General features: G+C 48.9%; 1 protein-coding gene across 1 annotated transcript in view; it reads left to right on the forward strand.

Moving 5' to 3' along the window:
- The first annotated feature begins 3,416 nt into the window (after nt 1–3,416).
- RAB9A (RAB9A, member RAS oncogene family) overlaps nt 3,417–15,667 on the forward strand; it is a 43,054-nt gene continuing 30,803 nt past the window's right edge. The window contains exon 1 of the mRNA XM_077296730.1: nt 3,417–3,558. The gene's annotated coding sequence lies outside the window, so the exon portion shown is untranslated. The remainder of the gene's footprint in view (nt 3,559–15,667) is intronic.

Below are 15,667 nucleotides of genomic sequence, written 5' to 3' on the forward strand. Positions count from 1 at the left end.
AATAACTCAGGAACGCTTCAACGGATCCTAGCGGTTCTGAGATTGTTTTTTCGTGACATATTGGGCTTCATGTTAGTGGTAAATTTAGGTCAATAATTTTTGCATTTATTTGTGAAAAAAATGGAAATTTGGCAAAAAATTAGAAAATTTCGCAATTTTCAAATTTTGAATTTTTATTCTGTTAAACGAAAGAGTTATGTGACACAATAGTTAATAAATAACATTAACCACATGTCTACTTTATATCAGCACAATTTTGGAAACAAAATTTTTTTTGCTAGGAAGTTATAAGGGTTAAAATTTGACCAGCGATTTCTCATTTTTACAACGAAATTTACAAAACCATTTTTTTTAGGGACCACCTCACACATTTGAAGTCAGTTTGAAGGGTCTATATGGCTGAAAATACCCAAAAGTGACACCATTCTAAAAACTGCACCCCTCAAGGTGCTCAAAACCACATTCAAGAAGTTTATTAACCCTTCAGGTGCTTCACAGCAGCAGAAGCAACATGGAAGGAAAAAATGAACATTTAACTTTTTAGTCACAAAAATGATCTTTTAGCAACAATTTTTTTATTTTCCCAAGGGTAAAAAGAGAAACTGGACCCCAAAAGTTATTGTACAATATGTCCTGAGTACGCTGATACCCCATATGGGGGCGGGAACCACTGTTTGGGCGCACGGCAGGGCTCGGAAGGGAAGGAGCGCCATTTGACTTTTTCAATGAAAAATTAGCTCCAATCTTTAGCGGACACCATGTCGCGTTTGGAGAGCCCCTGATCTGCCTAAACAGTAGAAACCCCCCACAAGTGACCCCATTTTGGAAACTAGACCCCCCAAGGAGCTTACTTAGATGCATAGTGAGCACTTTGAACCCCCAGATGATTCACAAATTGATCCATAAAAATGAAAAAGTACTTTTTTTTCACAAAAAAATTCTTTTAGCCTCAATTTTTTCATTTTCACATGGGCAGCAGGATAAAATGGATCGTAAAATGTGTTGGGCAATTTCTCCTGAGTACACTGATACCTCATATGTGGTCACAAACCACTGTTTGTGCACACGGCAAGGCTCGGAAGGGAAGGAGCGCCATTTGACTTTTGAATGAAAAATTAGCTCCTATCGTTAGCGGACACCATGTCGCGTTTGGAGAGCCCCTGTGTACCTAAAGATTGGAGCTCCCCCACAAGTGACCCCATTTTGGAAACTAGACCCCTCAAGGAACTTATCTAGATGCATAGTGAGCACTTTGAACCCCCAGGTGCTTCACAAATTGATTCATAAAAATGAAAAAGTACTTTTTTTTCACAAAAAAATTCTTTTAGCCTCAATTTGTTCATTTCCACATGGGCAACATGATAAAATGGATCCTAAAATTTATTGGGCAATTTCTCCTGAGTACACTGATACCTCACATGTGGGGGTAAACCACTGTTTGTGCACACGGCAGGGCTTGGAAGGGAAGGAGCGCCATTTGACTTTTTGAATGAAAAATTAGCTCCAATCGTTAGCGGACACCATGTCGTGTTTGGAGAGCCCCTCTGTGCCTAAACATTGGAGCTCCCCCACATGTGACCCCATTTTGGAAACTAGATCTCCCATGGAACTAATTTAGATGTGCAGTGACCACTTTAAACCCCCAAGTGCTTCACAGAAGTTTATAACGCAGAGCCGTGAAAATATAAGATCATTTTTCTTTCCTCAAAAATTATGTTTCAGCAAGCAATTTTTTATTTTCACAAGGGTAACAGGAGAAATTAGACCCCAATAGTTGCTGCCCAGTTTGTCCTGAGTATGCTGGTACCCCATATGTGGGGGTAAACCACTGTTTGGGCACACGTCGGGGCTCAGAAGGGAAGTAGTTACGTTTTGCAATGCAGACTTTGATGGAATGGTCTGCGGGCGTCACGTTGCGTTTGCAGAGCCCTTGATGTGCCTAAACAGTAGAAACCCCCCACAAGTGACCCCATTTTGGAAACTAGACCCCCCAAGGAACTTATCTAGACATGTGCTGAGCACTTTGAACCCCCAAGTGCTTCACAGAAGTTTACAATGCAGAGCCGTGAAAATAAAAAATCATTTTTCTTTCCTCAAAAATTATGTTTTAGTAAGTAATTTTTTATTTTCACAAGGGTAACAGGAGAAGTGGACACCAATATTTGTTGCCCTTTTTGTCCTGAGTATGCTGGTACCCCAAGGAACTTATCCAGATGTGTGGTGAGCACTTTGAACCCCCAAGTGCTTCACAGAAGTTTATAACGCAGAAAATAAAAAATCATTTTTCTTTCCTCAAAAATTATGCTTTAGCAAGCAATTTTTTATTTTCGCAAGGGTAACAGGAGAAATTGGACCCCAATAGTTGTTGCCCAGTTTGTCCTGAGTATGCTGGTACCCCATATGTGGGGGTAAACCACTGTTTGGGTGCATGTCAGGGCTCGGAAGGGAATTTGACTTTTTGAACGCAAGATTGGCTGGAATTAATGGTGGCGCCATGTTGCGTTTGGAGACCCCTGATCTGCCTAAACAGTGGAAACCCCTCAATTCTAACTCCAACACTAACCCCAGCACACCCCTAACCCTAACTCTAGCCATAACCCTAATCACAACCCTAACCCTGACACACCCCTAACCCTAACCACAAGCCTAATCTTAACCCTATTTCCAACCCTAGCCCTAATTCCATCCCTAACCCTAAGGCTATGTGCCCACGTTGCAGATTCGTGTGAGATTTTTCTGCACCATTTTTGAAAAATCCGCAGGTAAAATGCATTGCGTTTTACCTGCGGATTTACCGCAGATTTCCAGCGTTTTTTTGTGCGGATTTCACCTGCGGATTCCTGTTGAGGAACAGGTGTAAAACGCTGCGGAATCCGCACAAAGAATTGACATGCTGCGGAAAATACAACGCAGCGTTTCCGCGCGGTATTTTCCGCACCATGGGCACAGCGGATTTGGTTTTCCATAGGTGTACATGGTACTGCAGGATGCGTTTTTTCTCCAAAACGACGCATTGCGACGGAGGCCAAACGACGCTAGCGTGAAAGTAGCCTAAGGGGCTAAATGCCAGTGTGAACCTGACCTTACATTGTGGCATTTGGTATCTTCTTTTCCCTTGTTGTCAGTGGCTCAGTACATGAGCCTGTACCGGCACTGCTCCTGTGATAATAACATGGGAGGAGGACAGTCCGCTCAGCACGGAGCCGCCCGGCTAATGGTCAGATTAGTCTGTCAGTAACACCTAGCCCTGAGGAGACACGTGACAGGGACTGAGCCGGCCACATGACCCTCCCCACCCTCACTGGCTGCTGACACCACACTACTGTCAACAGCGATCACGTGTGCGGCGCGAATTCTCATTGGCTGCGCTATCTGCCGCTCCCAGCTGTAGTTCCCGCCCATCGCTAGAGACGTGACGGGCTGCTGACGCTCGCCATGTTGTTTCCCCTGGCGGCCGAGAGAAGAAGAAGCCGGGGATACAGAGAGCTGCTCCTCAGCTGGGCACCGCTGCTTCACACCCGGGATACAAACTTTATCATCCACGGTCACACACAACAGGTTCGTGCTGAGCTGCTCCGGAGACTTGTGATGTCAGTGTAATACCTGCAGCTTCGCCTCTCCGAGTAGTGCGGATATGGGGCTATGTGCTGCGGGCGTACAGCGCTCCTGTCTGTGTGTGCAGGGTACTGAGGCTGCCCACCCTGCTGCCCACTCTCCTGCCCACTCTCCTGCCCACCCTGCTGCCCTGAGCCGCTCACACCTTACCATTAGCTGTGTCCCAGGGAAGCCTCACTGAGGTCTCGTCCCTGCATTCACCTCACTTTCATGGTTTGCCTGATATTCTATATTTTTCCTGCAAACTTCAGGAACACAAATGGTTACCAGTGGGCACTGACCTCACACCTGTCCTATAGGTGCCCGGCACACTGACCGTGCCCACACACCTGTCCTATAGATGCCCGTCACACTGACCGTGCCCACACACCTGTCCTATAGATGCCCGGCACACTGACCGTGCCCCACACACCTGTCCTATAGATGCCCGGCACACTGACCGTGCCCACACACCTGTCCTATAGATGCCCGTCACACTGACCGTGCCCCACACACCTGTCCTATAGATGCCCGTCACACTGACCGTGCCCACACACCTGTCCTATAGATGCCCGGCACACTGACCGTGCCCCACACACCTGTCCTATAGATGCCCGGCACACTGACCGTGCCCCACACACCTGTCCTATAGATGCCCGGCACACTGACCGTGCCCCACACACCTGTCCTATAGATGCCCGGCACACTGACCGTGCCCCACACACCTGTCCTATAGATGCCCGGCACACTGACCGTGCCCCACACACCTGTCCTATAGATGCCCGGCACACTGACCGTGCCCCACACACCTGTCCTATAGATGCCCGGCACACTGACCGTGCCCCACACACCTGTCCTATAGATGCCCGGCACACTGACCGTGCCCCACACACCTGTCCTATAGATGCCCGGCTCACTGACCGTGCCCCACACACCTGTCCTATAGATGCCCGGCTCACTGACCGTGCCCCACACACCTGTCCTATAGATGCCCGGCACACTGACAGTGCCCCACACACCTGTCCTATAGATGCCCGGCACACTGACCGTGCCCCACACACCTGTCCTATAGATGCCCGGCACACTGACCGTGCCCCACACACCTGTCCTATAGATGCCCGGCACACTGACCGTGCCCCACACACCTGTCCTATAGATGCCCGGCACACTGACCGTGCCCACACACCTGTCCTATAGATGCCCGGCACACTGACCGGTCCCACACACCTGTCCTATAGATGCCCGTCACACTGACCGTGCCCCACACACCTGTCCTATAGATGCCCGGCTCACTGACCGTGCCCCACACACCTGTCCTATAGATGCCCGGCTCACTGACCGTGCCCCACACACCTGTCCTATAGATGCCCGGCACACTGACCGTGCCCACACACCTGTCCTATAGATGCCCGTCACACTGACCGTGCCCACACACCTGTCCTATAGATGCCCGTCACACTGACCGTGCCCACACACCTGTCCTATAGATGCCCGTCACACTGACCGTGCCCCACACACCTGTCCTATAGATGCCCGGCACACTGACCGTGCCCCACACACCTGTCCTATAGATGCCCGGCACACTGACCGTGCCCCACACACCTGTCCTATAGATGCCCGGCACACTGACCGTGCCCCACACACCTGTCCTATAGATGCCCGGCACACTGACCGTGCCCCACACACCTGTCCTATAGATGCCCGGCACACTGACCGTGCCCCACACACCTGTCCTATAGATGCCCGTCACACTGACCGTGCCCCACACACCTGTCCTATAGATGCCCGGCTCACTGACCGTGCCCCACACACCTGTCCTATAGATGCCCGGCTCACTGACCGTGCCCCACACACCTGTCCTATAGATGCCCGGCACACTGACCGTGCCCCACACACCTGTCCTATAGATGCCCGGCACACTGACCGTGCCCCACACACCTGTCCTATAGATGCCCGGCACACTGACAGTGCCCCACACACCTGTCCTATAGATGCCCGGCACACTGACCGTGCCCCACACACCTGTCCTATAGATGCCCGGCACACTGACCGTGCCCCACACACCTGTCCTATAGATGCCCGGCTCACTGACCGTGCCCCACACACCTGTCCTATAGATGCCCGGCTCACTGACCGTGCCCCACACACCTGTCCTATAGATGCCCGGCACACTGACCGTGCCCCACACACCTGTCCTATAGATGCCCGGCACACTGACCGTGCCCCACACACCTGTCCTATAGATGCCCGGCACACTGACCGTGCCCCACACACCTGTCCTATAGATGCCCGGCACACTGACCGTGCCCCACACACCTGTCCTATAGATGCCCGGCTCACTGACCGTGCCCCACACACCTGTCCTATAGATGCCCGGCACACTGACCGTGCCCCACACACCTGTCCTATAGATGCCCGTCACACTGACCGTGCCCCACACACCTGTCCTATAGATGCCCGGCACACTGACCGTGCCCCACACACCTGTCCTATAGATGCCCGGCTCACTGACCGTGCCCCACACACCTGTCCTATAGATGCCCGGCTCACTGACCGTGCCCCACACACCTGTCCTATAGATGCCCGGCACACTGACCGTGCCCCACACACCTGTCCTATAGATGCCCGGCACACTGACCGTGCCCCACACACCTGTCCTATAGATGCCCGGCACACTGACGACCGTGCCCCACACACCTGTCCTATAGATGCCCGGCACACTGACGACCGTGCCCCACACACCTGTCCTATAGATGCCCGGCACACTGATTGCAATAATTGGTTGATCCCTATACCTGCTATGAACAGTGGGCAGCGTGAGTTATGCTGGCACATGTAGTGTCCTTCACCATCAGCCATTGTGACCTGCCTAGTGGAGACTACACGGCTGTGTCAGTTGATCAGGCACAGGGGTCTGACATCTGTTACACGTGGGACGGGTGGATAATGGAGAACAGACGCTAGCAGGACTTGATGCTCGATCATGCACAGCCACTTCTGCACAGCTATGTATGTGAGTTATGGAAATCTACTTGTGAAAGGCAGCTGTGCATGAATGGGCGCGGAAACATAGCAAGTCTACTGAAAATGCTACACTGTGCTACAGAACGGCTGCTGGCTGCGTAGTGGTGCCCATCACTAACGGAGATGTCACCCGGTCCTTACACTGCTAATAGTCCTACTTGAAGATCGCACTTGTAATCCAACTTCAGGATAAAAGTCAGAGGCGGTGCTGTGATAGTTTTAAGTTCCAACAGGAACCAGACGAGACGATGATGCCATTTCTTAATCGCCACTGGATCGGCAGTAAGGTTTCGCACCCATGAACACTTTCACATTTTTCATGTTACGCCACAAACTTATTTTATTTTATTGGGATTTTATGTGATGTCACCACAAAGCATGAAGTGTAGGGGCTCGCTCACACTGCTGAGTAGCCAGCGTACAACTGCGGACGAGTGCTATCTGATGTTTCATCGGATTGCACTCGCTCCAGTGTTATACTATGTGGCAGTGCCAACTGCATGCTGCAATTGGCAGCGTATGTTGGACGGCCTGCACCCATACAAGTCTATGGGTGCTTGCAAAACATTGAACTGCGCTCAGATGTCACCCGAGTGCAGTCTGATATATTCAGACTCTCACAATTGGGAAGATAGAAAAATTTAAAGGGCTATTCCCATCTCCAAGATACTATCCCAAAACATAGTAGGTGTAGTAGTAATAATATTAGCAAATATAACATATTAATATTTTTTAAAAAATTGCTTTTTTGCCACTCTTCCATAAAGATTTGTGGAGTTTACGACTTGAGGGCTGGTGCACATGAATGTTTAAATCGGACGCATGATATCTGTGGTTTTGACGGATAGCACTTGTACCATGTTATTCTATGGATCTGTGCACATGTCAGAGTTGTCTGATGGAAAAAATCACAGTATGCACAATTTGCCTTTGAGAATAGCAAGGCCCGTTCATGTTTATGGGTCTGTGAAAAATACTGTACAGCACCTGGATGACATTTGGTTAGTGTGGTCAAATTTTCACTGACCAACATAATGGAGAAGGTGAAAGAAACGTGTATCCATTTATTTCACACTTTACAACTACTTGCTACATAGGGTTAGTATATCACAGAAAATCCCAGTAAAATACCTTTGTTAGATATCTGTCGTCTGGATGATGCTTCGGATAAACGTTTGGCTGATGGCCATGTCAGATGGCTCTCCCATCCACAGGAGGGCTAACTGGGCACAGCACTACTGCATTCTGTACTACCTCTGGCAAAAATTATGGAATAACAGGCCTTGGAGGATGTTCATTCTTTTGTTTAATTTTGTAGAAAAAAAGCAGATCACAGACATGGCACAAAACTAATAATAATATATAATAATAATAATTTTTATGTATATAGCGCCAACATATTCCGCAGCGCTTTACAACTTATAGAGGGGACTTGTACAGACAATAGACATTACAGCATAACAGAAATCACAGTTCAAAACAGATACCAGGAGGAATGAGGGCCCTGCTCGCAAGCTTACAAACTATGAGGAAAAGGGGAGACACGAGAGGTGGATGGTAACAATTGCTTTAGTTATTTGGACCAGCCATAGTGTAAAGCTCGGGTGTTCATGTAAAGCTGCATGAACCAGTTAACAGCCTAAGTATGTAGCAGTACAGACACAGAGTGCTATTAACTGCATAAAGTGTATGAGAACATGATGCGAGGAACCTGATTATGTTTTTTTTACTGTTCGCCACGACAGCACCCCACTGGAGAGAGGGATCCGCCCCGCAGGAACAGGAAACCTATTGAGAAATAAAAGGGGGCGGTCCGCCTCTCCTCCTCAGTTTAGGTTTCCTGTTCCTGCGGGAACGACAGGACTTCGTCATGAGAAACATACCTGGGCTAGCATGCCGCCTGCGCGGTATCCGAGAGAACGGCAGGGGCTGCGGCTCAGAAGCAGCGTCGGGGGAGTTCCGTTAGACGGCTCCCTCCTCGTCTGATGGAGCGGGCAGATGGCCGGGTCCGGGGAGGGCCGACCGGCGTCCTTCCCAGCGTGCGGTGTGGCAGTACGACCAGGAGGGGTAAGGTGATCCTCCATTGCGGCCCGGCGCTGAATCCCGGGCCGCACATGTGCCGACCGCCGCAATACAGGCTACCCCGGAAGTGAATCATGGACTTCCGGGGCGCCCAGGCCGGATCCAAGGCGGGGGAGCCGGCGCCGATCTGCGCATGCGCGAAAAAAAAAAAAAATTTGGCGCACTATTTAAATCGCTCACTAACATTGGAACGGCGATGCAGAGATGTCATCCCCAGGTGCCATGGACCCCACAGCTGGAGATCCAGTACCCCCCGCCAAAGATCACGCCAGAGGATCCTCGGACACCGCTCGTAAAAGTGACGGTTCCAGAACAGGATCTCGGCCTTCTGATCCGGTATTATTTGCTTCACTGGGTGAGTCGTGAACTCTGCCTATTAAGCTGACGTTGTCTCCCTATTTCTCTCTCTTTTCCCTTTCTCTACTTATACGCTTAGGGCAAAAAACGACAAAAAACGAAGCACAGGGAATGTGCCTTGTGTAACCAGCCCCTTCCTGACTCATACCCCAAAAAGCTTTGCAAAGACTGCTTTAAGGAAACAACACAGGGAGCAGCAGTGTCCATTACGGACCTACGGGCCATTATTAGAGAGGAACTAAAAAATATGACCCAGGACAAACCGCGTAGTGCCAAGTCTAAAACACCGACACTTGTGTCAGACTCCGACAGTGACCAACCTGTACTGTCAGACGCCTCCCTGTCATCATGTCCAGCATCATCATCCTCATCAGAGATTGAGGGACGCTCATGTTTTCCCTTAGTGTGGACAACTTGGTAAAATCTATTCGAAATACCATGGGGTGTGAAGAGTCTAAGGGTGCGCAAACCGCGCAGGACATAATGTTCGCGGGTTTGGCAGACAGAAAGAGGAGATGTTTTCCAGTTATACCAGCAGTGAAAACATTAATTAAAAGAGAGTTGGAGAAGCAGGATCAGAGAAGCTTTCTACCCTCAGCGTCAAAACGTAAATATCCGTTCAGTGACGAGGAGCTTCTTACATGGACCAAAGTCCCTAAGGTCGACGCTGCTGTAGCTTCCACCTCTAAGCAATCCACTCTACCTGTGGAGGATGCAGGACTACTAGTCGATCCTTTGGATCGTAAGGCTGAATCATCCCTTAAACGTTCTTGGGAAGCGGCTACAGGAATATTCAAACCTGCAGTAGCCAGCACTTGCGCGGCCCGGTCAATGATCATCTGGATTGATCAATTAGACCAGCAAATTGAAAACAAAAGCTCAAGAGAAAAACTACGAGCAGCCATCCCTTTAATACGAGGAGCAGCGGCCTTTATGGCAGACGCCTCCGCCGACTCACTCCGTTTAGCAGCAAGATCTGCGGGCCTTGTGAATAACGCAAGAAGAGCTCTATGGATGAAAAGTTGGAAAGGGGACGCGCAATCTAAATCCAAAATATGCGCAATCCCATGTGAGGGTGAGTACCTCTTTGGTAAAACCTTAGACGAGATACTCAAAAAGGCAAAGGACAGGAAGAAAGCTTTTCCTGAATCCTCTATTCCCTTTTACAGGAGAGCCTTTAAGAGGAGGCCGTTTGGCAAAAGGAGACAAACGGATAGGTCTACAACATGGACCCCTAAGGACGACAAGCAGAGAGGTACCATGTTTAGAAGACCCAACCCCCCAAAAGACAACAAATACTGAGGATATGCCAGTTGGGGGCAGACTTAAGTTTTTTTCCACTCAATGGGAGAAAATAACATCTAGCTCGTGGGTTTTAAATATCATCCGAGATGGAATTAAACTAAAATTCTCTCGTGTTCCCCACGAGTCTTATATTATAACATCTCTCAGCTCGCCTATACAGCAACAGGCTCTAGAGCTTGAAATTCGAACCCTAATATCAAAACGGGTCCTAGTCCAAGTGCCGGTGGGACAGGAGGGTAGGGGATTCTACTCTCCCCTATTCCTAATTTCTAAGCCCGACGGTTCTTTCAGGACAATCATAAACCTTAAAAAACTCAATTCATTCATTGAAAACTATACATTTAAAATGGAATCCATTAGGTCCACCATAAAGCTCCTCTTCCCAAACTGTATGATGGGGGGGCATTGATCTAAAGGATGCTTACTATCATCTCCCCATTCATGACAGATACCAAAAATTCCTCAGAGTGGCGGTAAAAATCAACAACGAGGTTCGTCACTTCCAGTATGCGGCCTTACCCTTTGGCCTCTCAACAGCGCCGAGGATCTTCACCAAGATAATGCTAGAGGTGATGGCATACCTACGCCAGAAGGAGACTTTGATTGTGCCCTATCTGGATGACTTTCTGGTAATAGGAAATTCAGTTACTCAATGTACTGATCGTTTAGCTCACGCAATTTCCTCTCTACAGGACCTGGGCTGGATAATCAATACCGACAAATCCAGACTCACTCCGCTTTCCCGTCAGGCGTTCTTGGGGTTCCAGTTAGACTCCATATCTCAAAAGTGTCTTCTGCCGCAGGTAAAGGTTCTACTGATCAGACACAAAGTCCTAGCTGCAATAAATAATCCGCGTATATCCCTAAGACAAGCTATGTCGTTATTAGGGTCTCTTATCTCTTGTATACCAGCAGTGACATGGGCTCAACACCATACTCGAACACTACAACATCAAGTTTTACAAGAGGATAGACGGTTATTTGGGCGCCTAAATGCAAAGATAACCTTATCTCAGGAGGTTTTAACTTCCTTAGAATGGTGGCTAGACTCAAACCATTTGATGAGTGGGGTTCCATGGGTAATAACGCCATCTCATACCATAACCACTGACGCCAGTCCTCATGGATGGGGCGCTCATATGGGGAATAATTATTGCCAGGGAGCATGGAGGAAAGCGGCAGCTCCTCTAACCTTAAAGAACTGAATGCTGTAAAATACGCCTTATATCATTTCCTCCCACAGCTTCGGGGGAAAGACGTCAGAGTCCTATCCGACAACACCACCACGGTGGCGTATCTAAACCGGCAAGGAGGTACGCGATCAGAGACTGATGTCTTCTGCTACAGAAATCTTAAATCTAGCAGAAAGTCACCTAACATCCCTTACTGCGCTGCACATAAGAGGAGCAAACAATCAGCAGGCGGACTTTTTAAGTCGACACACCCTGAGACAAGGAGAGTGGTGTCTAAACCAGCAAATATTTCTGGACATAATATCTCTTTGGGGCCGTCCTCAGATAGATCTCTTCGCCACAAGGAAAAACAGAAAAGTCCGGAGATTTGCTTCTCTATCTCCAGCGGATCATCCGGACATTCTGGACGCTCTCCAAGCCCCTTGGCAGTTCAGTCTAGCGTACGCGTTTCCTCCGATCATATTGCTACCTCAAGTTATACGCAAAATCAGAGAAGACGGGGTGAGAATTGTACTGATAGCTCCATTCTGGCCCAAGAGACCATGGTTCTCATGGCTACAGACCATGTCGGTCTCAGATCCTTGGGTCCTCCCCTCAACGCCCAACCTTCTCTTCCAGGGTCCGTTTTTCCACCCTCAGGTGGACAATCTCCACCTGACGGCCTGGAACTTGAGAGGCAGATGCTAAGATCGAGAGGATTCTCGGGGGGTTTAATTGATACGCTTCTCCATAGTAGAAAACCCTCCACCACAAAAATCTATACGAGAGTATGGAAAAAAATTTTTCAATTCCATACATCTACCAACACATCAGAGATTCCGATACATTCTTTCCTGGAGTTTCTTCAAAAAGGGAGAGAACTAGGTCTAACTGTAAACACCTTAAAGGTTCATGTTTCAGCACTAGGAGCCCTCTATGGCCATAACGTCGCGGGGGATAGATGGGTATCCAGATTTATTACGGCCTGCGAAAGAATGAATCCAGTTAACATACCTAGGATTCCACCCTGGGATTTAAATTTAGTCTTACAAGCCCTAACAGACTCTCCATTCGAGCCAATAGACTCAATACCAATTAAATGTCTATCACTAAAAACGGCCCTCTTGGTAGCACTGACTTCAGCTAGGAGAATCGGTGACATCCAAGCACTCTCTATAGATCCACCTTTTTTGTTAACCTTTCAGGATAAGTTAATTCTTAAACCAGACCCTTCCTACCTTCCCAAAGTAGCGAAAAAATTCCACAGGTCACAAGAAATAATCTTGCCCACTTTCTTCAGTAATCCATCCACTCCTGAAGAACAAAAATATCATACTCTAGACGTTAAAAGAGCAGTGTTAAAATACATTGAAAAGACCAGCAGCTGGCGACAGAGTAGGGCTCTGTTTATTTCCTTCCAGGGTGTCAAGAAGGGTCATGGAGTAACAAAAAGCACCTTATCCCGGTGGATCAGAGAGTCTATCAGACTGGCTTACTCCGCAAGGAAAGAAAATCCTCCGGAAGGCATAACGGCACACTCTACCAGAGCGATGGCATCCTCCTGGGCAGAGAGGGGAGACGTCCCGATTGAAACTATATGTAAGGCGGCAACTTGGTCAAATCCTTCTACATTCTATAACCACTATAGGCTAGACCTATCGTCAACTTCTGACCTAGACTTTGGCAGGACTGTCCTCAGCACGGTGGTCCCCTCCCTAGGTGATGGTCTCTGAAAGATCTCCAGTGGGGTGCTGTCGTGGCGAAGAGTAAAAAGCCGGATTACTCACCGGTAATGCTCTTTTAGTGAGTCCACGACAGCACCCTCTTACATCCCTCCCTAGATTAATATAATACATATTATTTGAGTAAAATCTTTTTAATCATTAGCAAATAAGTTTAAAGAATGAAATAAATGATATTTGCCTAACACTGGCGGTCCTCCGGGTACTCTGAAATCAAAACTGAGGAGAGGCGGACCGCCCCCTTTTATTTCTCAATAGGTTTCCTGTTCCTGCGGGGCGGATCCCTCTCTCCAGTGGGGTGCTGTCGTGGACTCACTAAAAGAGCATTACCGGTGAGTAATCCGGCTTTTTTTTTTTTTTTTTTATTAGGCCACACAGGGATAGTTAGGTTAATGTATTGAGGCGGTAGGCCAGTCTGAACAAATGAGTTTTTAGGGCACTGTGGGGATTAATCGTATTAACCTAGGTAGTGCAGTCCAAAGAATCGGCGCAGCACGTGTAAAGTCTTGGAGACGGGAGTGGGAGGTTCTGATTATTGAGGATGCTAACCTGAGGTCATTAGTGGAGCGGAGGGCACGGGTAGGGTGGTAGACTGAGACCAGAGAGGAGATGTAGGGTGGTGCTGAGCCATGGAGTGCTTTGTGGATGAGGGTAGTATTTTTGTACTGGATGACTGGAAAACTAAAGTCATCTCAAATGGCAACTTTCTGGCTTTAAGAAACACTAAAAGAAATCAAGAACAAAAGATGTGGTAGTCAATAACGGTTACTTTTTTAGAACAAGTAGAGGGAAAAAATTATGGAATCATGAAAAACAAACAAACAAAAAACACACACTAGTATTTTGTTGCACCACCTCTGGCTTTTATAACAGCTTGCAGTCTCTGTGGCATGGACTTAAGTGTCAAACAGTACTCTTCATCAATCTGGCTCCAACTTTCTCTGATTGCTGTTGCCAGATCAGCTTTGCAGGTTAGAGCCTTGTCATGGACCATTTTCTTCAACTTCCACCAAAGATTTTCAATTGGATTGAGATCCGGACTATTTGCAGGCCATGACATTGACCTTATGTGTCTTTTCTCCAGTCACCTTCCACGACAGCAGTATCGGAGGTTGTCTCCCCGCCCTACTAGGGGACAGGAAACAAAGAGGTTAAATACCCCTCCCCTTCCTGCAACCACCAGTGTTTTTCCTGTCCCCTATGGGGCATGAAGAGGTTCTCTGATAGTGTTGCCGTGGCCGGCGATCGGGAGCACTGTTACCTGAAGCCGGGCAGTTGAGGTCGGGAGCTCCCCTCTCCTCCTCCTTGGATTGCTCCCGTCTACCGCGTGACTTGGGACCTCCACCCGCCCTACCCGTGCCTTTTTCGGGAGGCAAAGCAGGGCGGTGCGGTGGGCCGGGGTCCTCCTGCAGCTCCCCGGCTTCCTCCTTCCTCCACGCTGCTGCTGGTGGATGACGCGCGCGTACCGGAAGTGACGTGTACCTGAACTTCCGGTTTCTTCGGCTTCATACGCTGAAGCTCCCACGCGCGCCGGCTGGCGTCCCCTGCCCAGGACATCCAGCGGCAGCCATGACGGGCGTCTCTGAGACCCCCCACACAGACACTAACGAGGAGGAGGAGGAGCCCCAAATTCGCTGGGAGCCTCGATAAGTATTTATTCCTGGCTGGGGAAGCCTTCAGGTAAGACCTTCTGTCTGTCACCCTCTTGACTGGACCACTGACCATATGGATGGCGACAAACCCCTACTCTCTGCTCCTGCGGAGCCCAGCGTACACCCCCCTACTGTAAGTAGTGGGATGATGTCCCTTGCTGTCCATTTAAAAAAATTCAAGTGACTTAGTCCACCTTTCTCTCTCGTTTTAGGGAGACAAGGTCCCTGGCCATAGGAAGGATAAAATGCCCAGCCGCAAGTGTGCTGCATGTGCATCCAAGCTTCCCTCCACGTATAAAAAGAAGCTCTGCCAACCATGCACAGACGAAGTCCTGCGTAGTAAACAGCCCTCACTCATGGACAGCATCAGAACCCTCATTAGACAGGAGGTTCAGTCCTCCATGGCGGCCTTTTCTCAAACCCCAACACCGCAGCCTCCCCCTCCTAAGAAAAGGAAGATGGCCCCGGTAGTCTCCGACTCTGACTCGGGCGAGATACATAACTCGGGTTCAGACGACAGTTGGGAGAATGAAGGTTCTACTTCCGCTCCCAAATCTGACAATAAAAAATATATCTTCTCCTCTGAGGATATGGAAGAGTTAGTGTCCATGGTATGGGGCACCATGGGAGTAGAAGACGAGGTAGAGGGTCATTCTGTACAGGATGACATGTTTGGGGACTTGAAACCTAAATCAGTGAAGGGATTCCCCATTCACGAAAATATCGAAGGTCTTATGCT

The sequence above is a fragment of the Ranitomeya variabilis genome, chromosome 3 (assembly GCF_051348905.1).
Source record: "Ranitomeya variabilis isolate aRanVar5 chromosome 3, aRanVar5.hap1, whole genome shotgun sequence".
Classification (NCBI taxonomy): Eukaryota; Metazoa; Chordata; class Amphibia; order Anura; family Dendrobatidae; genus Ranitomeya; species Ranitomeya variabilis.